Source organism: Brassica rapa, unplaced genomic scaffold, assembly GCF_000309985.2.
Source record: "Brassica rapa cultivar Chiifu-401-42 unplaced genomic scaffold, CAAS_Brap_v3.01 Scaffold0790, whole genome shotgun sequence".
NCBI classification, from domain to species: domain Eukaryota; kingdom Viridiplantae; phylum Streptophyta; class Magnoliopsida; order Brassicales; family Brassicaceae; genus Brassica; species Brassica rapa.
Genome location: NW_022610730.1, coordinates 42,501 through 54,245, shown reverse-complemented (window position 1 = coordinate 54,245; position 11,745 = coordinate 42,501).

Below are 11,745 nucleotides of genomic sequence, written 5' to 3'. Positions count from 1 at the left end.
TTGTTATAAATTAACCTCGAGGTTTTTGGTCTAACAAATCTTATAAATAAGATATATCAAAATGACTTTGCAGGGATAATAAAACTACCGCTGGCTAATGATGTTCCTTCCTGTCCTAGAGTAAGGTCTCCCATCTACTGGTTACCTGCATCACAAATAGTCATGAGTAACTAGTTTACTCAGTGAGTCTAATCCCACCCCAAACACATATTAATAATTTCTCAAGCAATCAACTTCATTTGTATGCAGTGGAAATTATTCCATATCTAGATATTTTTATATATAAGGACTATCCTTCCATCATTGTGAATCTAATCATTACCTCACTTCCTATTCCCGTCTCTCATATCATTCATATAACCATATATATATATATATACCAGACCTGAGAAACCACAATGGCTAAACGAGTCTAGCGAGTTTAGCATCACCATCATCGCCATCAGATATTCAAAATTGAACATCTAACCTGCATGCAGTTACACGGCCTCCAGGGTGCGACCCCATCATCGTGTCTTCGTGACCTTGTTCCATATCGCAGGACCAATTCACGGTATATATCATTCATACGGGGAATATTTTGGAAGACAGGTTTATAATAGGACTTCACATGATTAATACTTCCTCATACTTAATTATATTTAATACTATACATAAGTATTAGTACTTGAGAACAAGTACTAAGGTTTGGAATAAACCTCTATGATATTCATAAATATTTAATAAGTGTCTACACTAAGTAAACACCTTACCAATTCAATATTGATCAGAGACAAAGCCTATCAATCATCTACAATCAGTACGTTCAATCAAGAAATATTCATTCACTACTCATCAATCATCTATCTAGACTCACCTTTGATTCCATGAGATTGGCTAAGAAAGACTATACTCGAGCTCAAGCTAATCACACTCGGCTTCTGGAATATTCTCGATTTAAAATCACCACAAGGATCTGACTGATCCGAACACTATCCGTGACCATCTGTACCAATAACAGAACGGTTGGAACAAAGGTTAATCAGTCCGGTTCAAACCCACAGTTCAAGATTCAGGACAGATACTAGGCAAGTTCAAGGCAGCTTTAGTTCGGTTCAAACATAAATCGTTTCAGCTAAGTTGTCTAGATGCTAAGGGACCATGAACTGAACTAATATAAATCCACACAAGGGATTAAGAAATTAATCCAGAGAGGAAGAACAACAACTCAGCCAGCTGGTTACAATCTAAACTGATCTGGATCAAAAGGCAAAACAGTTTACCGGTTCAAATCAAACACTGTCTGAACTCAACTGATACTCCACTTTAAGATAAAGCCACGCCAAACCTAATCAGTACCATATCAAGAAAAGGTCGGACTCAATCAGAACAAAGCTGAACCGCAGTCAATCCAACAGAAATGCTCACATAAAACTGATCCACACAACAACTTACATCTTTACCGATTAAAATCAAAGGCTGAAGAACATGGGTGATTCTCAACTTCAAGACACCAAATCTCCAACTCTTTACCACACAAATACTCACTGATTAAAGTCACAAGATGGTGAGAAAGGGTCGTCCAAGCTCACTTCTCTTCTCTTATTTTTTTCTGAATTTTTCATGTATTTTCCTCACAGATTTTTCTCTCTTTCTTTCTCTCTTTCTCTCTGAATTTTTCTTTCTTGTTTCTGAGATGAATGGGCTCGACCAGGAAGGGACAAGGTAATAAAAGACAGGGTAAACAGCAGGAGAAGAGTCAGCAAGAAAGGACAAAAGTTTCAGATCAGTATGAGACATGTGGTGAGCTGAATCACACTTTCCTTCCCATGAAGTAATGTCATTTCCTTTCCATGAAGAAACTTCAAGCAGGTGTGCAACTCACATGACTTTAATGTAGCAAGCAAGCTGGAAGGTGCAAGTCACATGTTCAGGTCAGGAAGGAAGCAAGCAGCCAGGCAGCACATGACATGCACATGACTCGCAAGCAGCTGAAAGTATTCAAGACCAGTTTACGATAAAATGTTTTCCGTCCATCGGTTCTCGTCCAGCTTAGATAAAACTCGACCATAATAATTAACACTTGGTCAGAACTATTAAGAGTAGGTACATTGGCCTCGAGACAGTCCCATCACGAATAATTCACCGGGTCGATTTTTATTTAAATTCTGATCGATCAATCCTCAAACTGATCTTAAAGAATTTTCTCGACCAAAATTATATATGCTCGTGAGGGTTATTACATTCTTCCCTCCTCAATAGAATTCGTCCCCGAATTCTGAAAACGTAGCTGTACACTCTTTACTGAACAGTCTCTGAAAGGAGTTATGGATATTAGCTCTTACCTTATCTTAATCTTCCCATATCAAAACAACTCATGGTCGATCCCTTGATTCCCCCAACCGATCCTTTCTTTTCTGAGCAGCCACTTTCAAGATAACCAAATTCTTTAGTCTGCACAATTCTTGTCAACTGCGGTCTGCATACTTTTTCTAACAATCTTGTATATGTAGACTATTACTTCTCAACCTTTTCTATCTGACTTTCTCCCATAACAGCAACATGAAATTTGGAACGTTAGGTGATGTGCCATACGTGAAAGTAACATCTCCAGTCTGGTCAATGTTAACTTGATTAACCGTGCAACAATCAAACAAGAACATGCACGATCAATCACACCAACATGATTCGGACCAGGGGTGCTACTCTCAAATACGCACACTCACCCATTCCAAGAATGATTTCACTTACTGTATTCTTTACACTTCTGATCTATCTGAGACCCTTTTATAATCTTCTAACTACTACTAGAACTCGGCAAGAACCACTTGGTGAGATCCCTAGGCTATTGCAGCGAATCCAGGTTCAACAAGAATAGTGAACATGTTACTTTTAGATGTCAACCATCCTTTCAATGCCTTAACCACATCTTCATCTTTCTTGATTATCAGACTGTCTTCTACTCTGCACCTTTTCATCTTTTACAATTTAAACAATCAAGTTACTAGAGTACACTTCTTCACCTTTTTCCCAAAAGTTTTTCAACTTGCCAAACTGTTATGAGCATGCTCAAACACTTGGTAGAGTATCATTGTAGGCCAACAGTGACGGGTCTTCTTCCTAATACTTCTTTCCTCGACATCCTAATTGAGCTCGGTAACTAGATAGCAAATCTCACTCTAGATAGAAACATACCGCTCTAACAGAAGTACTAAGGAATGGGGAAGGCATACCATTACTTCAAATGGCAGCCAATACTTCCACAAATAAGAACGGATACTTGAATTCACCAAAGTGAATCCTTTCTAATACTATGACAATGCTCGGGAACTACAACTATGTGTTATTCCCGAATAAAACACGATATGGGCGGAAAACTCCATCCATAGGCAAGGTCTCTTACGACACCATGATCACAATTCACATATATATATATATATTTTTTTTTTATTTCAATCAATTATAAGATTTTAAAAATGCACACAACACACAATGGGATAAGAAGCAAACCTGTGATTGGACCTTTCAGGGGTTTTGACGGTGCAGACAACTATAAAGTGTAGGCTCTACCCAAATAGCCTAACACTTGGATGTGAACTAACAGTAAGGAAAAGCGGACAAGTTCAACAAGTGTTATCTTAGGTATAGGTAACTAGATCGGGTAACTTCATGAGGAAGGGTAACCTAAATTCCTAACTCTTCACAAGAACCACCAAAGCGCGAATGATGCAAACGTTCCAGGATTTCCCAAACTTTGACAATCACGACCATTCTGTCTCTGCTAGTAACAACCATAACGGCTCAAGGTCCTCGATCTTGATCTGATGAAATGTACACCCAAAATCATCCCCAACGACTTACTTAACTCACTTCTTGAAACTGACCTTTGATCTGCAGCGGTTGGAAAATAAACGGTCTGCATGACTTGGTTAACTTCTTCAGCAATAATAGCTTCTTTAACATTCACGTCATACTCTAACATCTCCTCGAAGCTTTGAAACTCCATGGTCTTTTATCTACTCCAAAATTCTTGGCTAAGTTCCCAAAGATTTTCCATATGATCTTTGGATTATTCTCCAAACCATAATCGATGAATGAAATTCACTCGACCACATATCTCGATGCTGAAATTGTTGTATATGATTAACTCGACCTGAACCTTCTGGCGGAAACATCCCACTGTACCAACTCCGTGAACTGAATCTTCAATCGGTCCCATATCTTGTGTATAAAATACTACTTCGTGAACTCTTGAAATCTGTCCAAATCGATCTCACCTCTCTGAAGAAAATATTTTTCTCAGGGTGTTGCATCCCAAATCTGCCTCAAGCCATAGTATACCTCGAACGGTTTAGTCCTTCTTCTGTATCTTGTGGTCCCACTACTTCTTTCCATCATAAGCTTTAAGATGTCTTGTTGCCAACAGAAGATGCATGTGTGTCCATCGGCTTGTACTATAGTTGAACCATCTCTTCCTCCAACGGTAAGCTCCAAACAAATTTTGAACAATTCAGGCTTGTACGACTCTGTTTCTTGTACGTCTCAGCATAAGCTGGAGACTTGAGAAGCCGGAAGAATAAGTGCATCTAGGTGATCATGTGCAGTCGCATCGCTCTGAATCAAACCACAAACAACGCCCACCTTGACATCGATAACACATGAGTCCAGAGATGTATTCGATGTATAAAATTCTTAACATGGCGGTAGTGAACCCGACCATGAGGGTAGCACACTCGAGCCTTATGATAGTAACATCGGTAAGTAAGGTCAATCCGTTCAAGCTTGTCTCGGTGCTTCTGCTATGAAAGATCACTGTTAGGTAACTACCCATGACTATCTATTCTAAAATGAAAGAACCAGCCAGGATATCCTAGTTATCCTTGCGACTCATTTTGACTCAAAAAACATTTGAAACAAGTCCCATTCAAGCATCGTATAACCTGGCTCTGATACCACCTTTGTGACACCCCCGATCGTAGATAACCGGAAATGACACGGTCGATGTTCCTCGATGGTCGATCCGAAGTTCTCAGAATACCTCCGATCACCTTAGACCAACAACCAAAGAACACCAACGCTCCTATCGAATATCACTCTAGGCTTTTCAACCCGAAAAAGAAATATCCGATAGTTAGTTCGTCCGGACAAGGACTAATATCATATGGAACCCATACTTTAAAAACTATCTTTATATATATCATTTAAAGGCATCTTACAAAATTTGTTATAAATTAACCTCGAGGTTTTCGGTCTACAAATCTTATAAATAAGATATATCAAAATGACTTTGCAAGGATAATAAAACTACCGCTGGCTAATGATGTTCCTTCCTGTCCTAGAGTAAGGTCTCCCATCTACTGGTTACCTGCATCACAAATGAGTCATGAGTAACTAGTTTACTCAGTGAGTCTAATCCCACACCCAAACACATATTAATAATATTCTCAAGCAATCAACTTCATTTGTATGCAGTGGAAATATATTCCATATCTAGATATTTATATATAAGGACTATCCTTCCATCATTGTGAATCTAATCATATACCTCACTTCCTATTCCCGTCTCTCATATCATTCATATAATCATATATATATATATACCAGACCCGAGAAACCACAAAGGCTAAACGAGTCTAGCGAGTTAGCATCACCATCATCGCCATCAGATATTCAAAAATTGAACATCTAACGCTGCATGCAGTTACACGGCCTCCAGGGTGCGACCCCATCATCGTGTCTTCGTGACCTTGTTCCATATCGCAGGACCAATTCACGGTAATCATCATTCATACGGGAATATTTTGGAAGACAGGTTTATAATAGGACTTCACATGATTAATACTTCCATACTTAATTATATTTAATACTATACATAAGTATTAGTACTTGAGAACAAGTACTAAGGTTTGGAATAAACCTCTATGATCATTCATAAATATTTAATAAGTGTCTACACTAAGTAAACACCTTACCAATTCAATATTGATCAAGAGACAAAGCCTATCAATCATCTACAATCAGTACGTTCAATCAAGAAATATTCATTCACTACTCATCAATCATCTATCTAGACTCACCTTTGATTCCATGAGATTGGCTAAGAAAGACTATACTCGAGCTCAAGCTAATCACACTCGGCTTCTGGAATATTCTCGATTTAAAATCACCACAAGGATCTGACTGATCCGAACACTATCCTTGACCATCTGTACCAATAACAGAACGGTTGGAACAAAGGTTAATCAGTCCGGTTCAAACCCACAGTTCAAGATTCAGGACAGATACTAAGGCAAGTTCAAGGCAGCTTTAGTTCGGTTCAAACATAAATCGTTTCAGCTAAGTTGTCTAGATGCTAAGGGACCATGAACTGAACTAATATAAATCCACACAAGGGATTAAGAAATTAATCCAGAGAGGAAGAACAACAACTCAGCCAGCTGGTTACAATCTAAACTGATCTGGATCAAAAGGCAAAACAGTTTACCGGTTCAAATCAAACACTGTCTGAACTCAACTGATACTCCACTTTAAGATAAAGCCACGCCAAACCTAATCAGTACCACATCAAGAAAAGGTCGGACTCAATCAGAACAAAGCTGAACCGCAGTCAATCCAACAGAAATGCTCACATAAAACTGATCCACACAACAACTTACATCTTTACCGATTAAAATCAAAGGCTGAAGAACATGGGTGATTCTCAACTTCAAGACACCAAATCTCCAACTCTTTACCACACAAATACTCACTGATTAAAGTCACAAGATGGTGAGAAAGGGTCGTCCAAGCTCACTTCTCTTCTCTTATTTTTTTCTGAATTTTTCATGTATTTTCCTCACAGATTTTTCTCTCTTTCTTTCTCTCTTTCTCTCTGAATTTTTCTTTCTTGTTTCTGAGATGAATGGGCTCGACCAGGAAGGGGACAAGGTAATAAAAGACAGGGTAAACAGCAGGAGAAGAGTCAGCAAGAAAGGACAAAAGTTTCAGATCAGTATGAGACATGTGGTGAGCTGAATCACACTTTCCTTCCCATGAAGTAATGTCATTTCCTTTCCATGAAGAAACTTCAAGCAGGTGTGCAACTCACATGACTTTAATGTAGCAAGCAAGCTGGAAGGTGCAAGTCACATGTTCAGGTCAGGAAGGAAGCAAGCAGCCAGGCAGCACATGACATGCACATGACTCGCAAGCAGCTGAAAGTATTCAAGACCAGTTTACGATAAAATGTTTCCGTCCATTGGTTCTCGTCCAGCTTAGATAAAACTCGACCAAAATAATTAACACTTGGTCAGAACTATTAAGAGTAGGTACATTGGCCTCGAGACAGTCCCATCACGAATAATTCACCGGGTCGATTTTTATTTAAATTCTGATCGATCAATCCTCAAACTGATCTTAAAGAATTTTCTCGACCAAAAATTATATATGCTCGTGAGGGTTATTACAGGTTCAGTCGAGGACAGTTTTGAACCCCATGGTCCATGCTGCCACAACGAACACAAGCCCCCTTGGCCTTCCAGCACTCTCCGGTATGGTTCCGTCCACATTTAGAACACGCAGGTTGGCAACCAGAGGTCTCACCTCCGTCCACCTGGTCCCATTTTCTCTTTTTATCATTAGTCTTGCCCGATGGGACAGACTGTGGCTTAGCCTTAAGCTTAGCTTCTTCAGCCAAGTTAGACTCCAACAAAGCCACCCGTTCCACTTCTAGTGGATACCTAGATGAGTAGCATTTCGGTTTAATCACACATTTGGAAAATGTCTCACACCATTCTCCAAAGCGTCTTCCTATTGCGAATGCTGACACCATTCACAACAGAAATTATAATATACCTCAATCCCCATCATACTAAGATACTTAACATCATGTTCTTCCAATGATTGGAACGAACACCCTGAGTTTCCTCAATTCTTTCTTTGGACGGATTCAGATTGGAATTGATTCATTCCATCCAACTAGATCTAAGGAAACCTACCTTGACGTATACCGAGTCCTAGCTGATCCATCTGATCACAAGTCCACTCGTGTACTGGTCATGTAGTGTCTCCTTTGAGTCAGATTTAACATTGCATATGCTTTACATATTATGAACGACCATCAAGGGATAACACTTAACTTCTGTAGAGTGCTGCACGTTTATTTCAACCTAAGCCACTCTCTGGTCCATGTTACTTCTCTTGTCCAGGTAATCCATAAACAAGTTTTGCATTGCTTCCATCCCTTCCAACCCGTCTATTACTTCATAATAACTAGATCGACCAACCTTTCTGTTTTTAGGATCTTGCCCTTGGAAAATGTATCTTGGCTTAGCCGGTTCATCTTAGAATTCCCACATTCACAAACATGATACCCTAGCTTACCTCAACTCTTTCTTGGCTCACCCCAACTAAGGTTTCATAGTCATCATAGTTTTGGAAATAATTTCGGTTTGGAAACCAACATCATAGAGCGTTGTCCTAAACAGGATCAAGCATGCTCTGATACCAACTTGTAAGACCCGATCCCGGCCGCCTAGGCCAACGTCGATGCCTCACGTCGCTCGGTCCACTTCCTGGCCGAACCTCTTAATTTTCGCCCTTTATTTATAATATCGCCTAAAGGCGAGGGCTAACTTAGATCTTAGCTAAAGACTTCCCTAGTCATTAATAGCCTAGATCCTATTAACAGATATGCAGTGGATTATTCTGTAGTTAACCATTGGTCTAAAACCAATCAAAACACTTGTCTGGTCGAATCACCTTAGCCTTGGTCAGTTTACTCAACTACCAATTAGCTTAAAGGTCAATCCTAAACCCAAACCAAGCCATACAATTCTGAGGTTCCATTCCCCTAAACCATTCTATCTAGATCTACAAAGTAAATGCTAGATCATACCTTTGCCACATCTATGGAGCTTATTAGCTCATCGGTCCTCCATTGACTCGAATCGCTCTTGCTTAACAGCTGGACCACGATCACTCAATGATCTTACTTAAGGTCCTTATCTTGACTCCTGCATCAAACAGCTCCCCTAGGTACTTAGTCATTCAACCAACCATCCCCACCGACATAAGTAACCTTTGAGAAGTCTTTGAAAGGATAAGGGTATGTATTTGGCCTATCTCGGCTCATGCACAATCCAAAATCCTTTTGCCTTATAGGCAATCGTACCAAGTCCATCTTCTGGACTGACAAAGCTCATGAGATCCTAAGTCAATCAACCAACCATCCTCACATGACTTGGAACTGATGAGTCATCATCTGGCCTGACCGGCCATGGGACTTAACCCAGACAACAGATATGATTTGTTCATACCAACCGATGCATTCATTAATCAGGTTAGGACCGACACCTTGAGCCATCATTCAGAGGTCAGGTCGTCCATACTCAACCATGATCAGATCTTACACGGCCTTCCTTGAACAATCACACCTAAGCTCAATACTTATGGTCTACGACACATAGTACTAGCCATACTCTTCGTCATGACTCTTAGCCAATCTCGAAGTTATCAACACCAAGGTTGATATCTAGAAGCATCACACCAATACTCTTACTCCAGCAACATGATTATCCATACTAGTGTTCGGCCATCGAACCATCGTCATGAAACATGATCCGACCACTAGACTTGATAAGCCATCGTCCACTTAGCATGCACTGATATGACCGGCCTTCCATTGCCATCATGTGGGTCTACGCCCTACATAAGGCATATGGCGCCTATCCTACTCACCAACCCGAGGTTGATTGTAAGATATCCTACTTAGCCTTTGCGGCTAGAACTATCCAACCTTAGCCGGATTGTCCATAGTCCCATCTAACCGTCTGATTAAGATCTAGGTGCGATCGGCCAGTTATAAGTCCGGCCCAAAGGCTCACAGACCTTCTTACCTGATCCCACCCAAAGCCTGGATCCATACCACAGAGTAAGGCCCAAGACCAAACCGGATTGCCTTGCAACAAATCAGACCTTGCAACACAACACTCCGGTTAAACTAACCGTCCGTCCGTTCGACTATGCAGCCGCGGACTGTCCACTTGGTTCGGCCTAAGCCTTGAACCAATGGCACCGTTTGGAACTCACACCCTTTGGGAACTAGTACCCTTTGGACACACGTGCCTCTTGGCAAGTCATGACCCTTGGAAACTCGCACCCATTCAGATGTTCCAACCGTTCGACCTAACCGTCCGTATGGACTGTCTGGTCCGTGCGTGTGTCCGGCCTATGGCCAAAGGACCACGCCTTAACCTACACAAGTCATGAACCATTGTGACTGTTCAGGGAAGGGTTGCAACCGTTCAGAACAGAACAGAACCGCCCCTATCCAATCGGATCACCTGAGGCCGGTTTAGACCATGCGCGCGCCTAACTCGACGGTTATGGACCGCGACCGCATTACTCAACCAGAACCACGGTTATAACCAATCCCAACACATCAACAAGGCCACGCCAATGTACAGAAGGAGTAGAAGAAGAACTAGATGAAAATAATAAGAAGAATAGGATACAATCCAAACGCCCATGGCTAGACTGGTTCGGACTGTCCGATGGTCTTAGCCGATGAGTGGGTGGTTACCCCACTGACCCTATATAACTGAACCACGGGGTTGGAGTCCTTCTCCAGACCTTTCTCTATGCCTTGGGTATCCATAACCACACGGCCTCCTCTCTCCTAAACCGTTCTCCTTGCCGGAGATACTAAACCATCACGACCGGCCCTTTTCCGGCCGATCTCTTGGCCGGGATCTCTCTCTCTCTCTCTCTTCGTTTTTATCTGAGTATTTTACTCTGGAAATGGATAATGAAATCAACAGGTGAGCCCCCATATTTATAGAAAACGAGGGGGTAAGTCTTGTCCCACGAACAGGCACGAGTTGCTAGCGAATGGGCACCATCGGCCAAGGGTTGTGCCCTCTCGGCCACTTGCATCCCTTCGCCCTTTCTGATTGGGTTTGGGGTCGGTCATAAGCCCAACCCACGCCCCAAGCCTCCTGTACTTAGCCCACGGCATTGTCCAAGGACCCAACAGCCCATGGCCTCATAACCGGACCTCACAGCCCGCCACTGACCCGGACCATCGGCCTAAAACACGAACAGTCCGTCTAGCTGAGATGAGCTGACTCCCAGCAGCCTCAGCTGAGTGAGCTATTAGTCCAGCCAGTGGAGCTGACTTAGTAGTGGCTGAGCTGGAGTGAACTCAACCTAGCTTCGTTAAGCTGGTCGAGCTACTTCTCTATCTCGTCCAGCTACCGTCTTACTCGTCTTAGCCGTGTCTTTGCTCTTCTAAGGTTAAGTCTAAGTTTCCTTATGTCCATGGAACGCTTGCCTTGATGTCCTAAGACTGGCTGGTACGTTTCCTCGAACCATGGCCATCCCGACAATCCTTTCCAGGATTGGGGGCGTGACATACACACCGCCCGTCGCTCCTACCGATTGAATGATCCGGTGAAGTGTTCGGAACGCGGCGACGTGGGTGGTTCGCCGTTTACGACGTCGCGAGAAGTCCACTAAACCATATCATTTAGAGGAAGGAGAAGTCGTAACAAGGTTTCCGTAGGTGAACCTGCGGAAGGATCATTGTCGTACCCTGGAAACAGAATGACCTGAGAACGATGAAACATCACTCTCGGTAGGCCGGTTTCTTACTGTGCCTGCTGATTCCGTGGTTATGCGTTCATCCTTGGCCAAGACTTCAGTTTTGGTTGGATCGTACGCATAGCTTCCGGATATCACCAAACCCCGGCACGAAAAGTGTCAAGGAAAATGCAACTAAACAGCCTT